At 62.9% G+C, this 493-nt stretch overlaps 1 protein-coding gene across 1 annotated transcript in view; it reads right to left on the bottom strand.

The window, feature by feature from the left end:
• The window catches only part of CABP4 (calcium binding protein 4), a gene marked incomplete at its 3' end in the record, with an annotated part of 1,770 nt that overhangs the window by 379 nt on the left and 898 nt on the right, over positions 1-493 (bottom strand). The window lies entirely within an intron of this gene.

The raw sequence follows: 493 nt of genomic DNA, 5'->3' as shown, positions 1-493 counted from the left end.
ACTCCATCACAGGGGTCCCCGGGGCACTGCGCCACCGCGGGACAGGTCCCTGCCTGGATGTGGGGCTGTGGCACATGGCCCTGTGGCACTGTGCCCCATGGCAAAGCCTTCATGGCAATGTGTCCCCATAGCACTGCACTTCATGGCAGGTCCCCATGGCAGATGCCCCCCCATGGCACATATCCCCATGGAAGAACCCTCCATGACATGACCCCATAGCACTGCAGCCCATGGTACAGCCCTCCATGACACGCGTCCCCACGGCACTACACCCCATGGCAGCACCCTCCATGATATTTGTCCCCCTGGCACTGCACCTCGTGTCATGTCCCCATGCAAGACCCCCTTCATGACGTGTGTCTCCTCGGCAAAACCCTCCGTGACAATTTGTCCCCGTGGCACTGCACCCCATGGCAGATCCTTCCATGAGAACATGGCCCCACGGCCCACCCTGGCCCCCGTGACCCCCATCTCCCCCTGCTCACCGTCCCGC

Source organism: Mesitornis unicolor, unplaced genomic scaffold (assembly GCF_000695765.1).
Source record: "Mesitornis unicolor isolate BGI_N332 unplaced genomic scaffold, ASM69576v1 scaffold28682, whole genome shotgun sequence".
NCBI classification, from domain to species: Eukaryota; Metazoa; Chordata; class Aves; order Mesitornithiformes; family Mesitornithidae; genus Mesitornis; species Mesitornis unicolor.
This window is presented reverse-complemented; position numbering and strand designations above follow the sequence as displayed.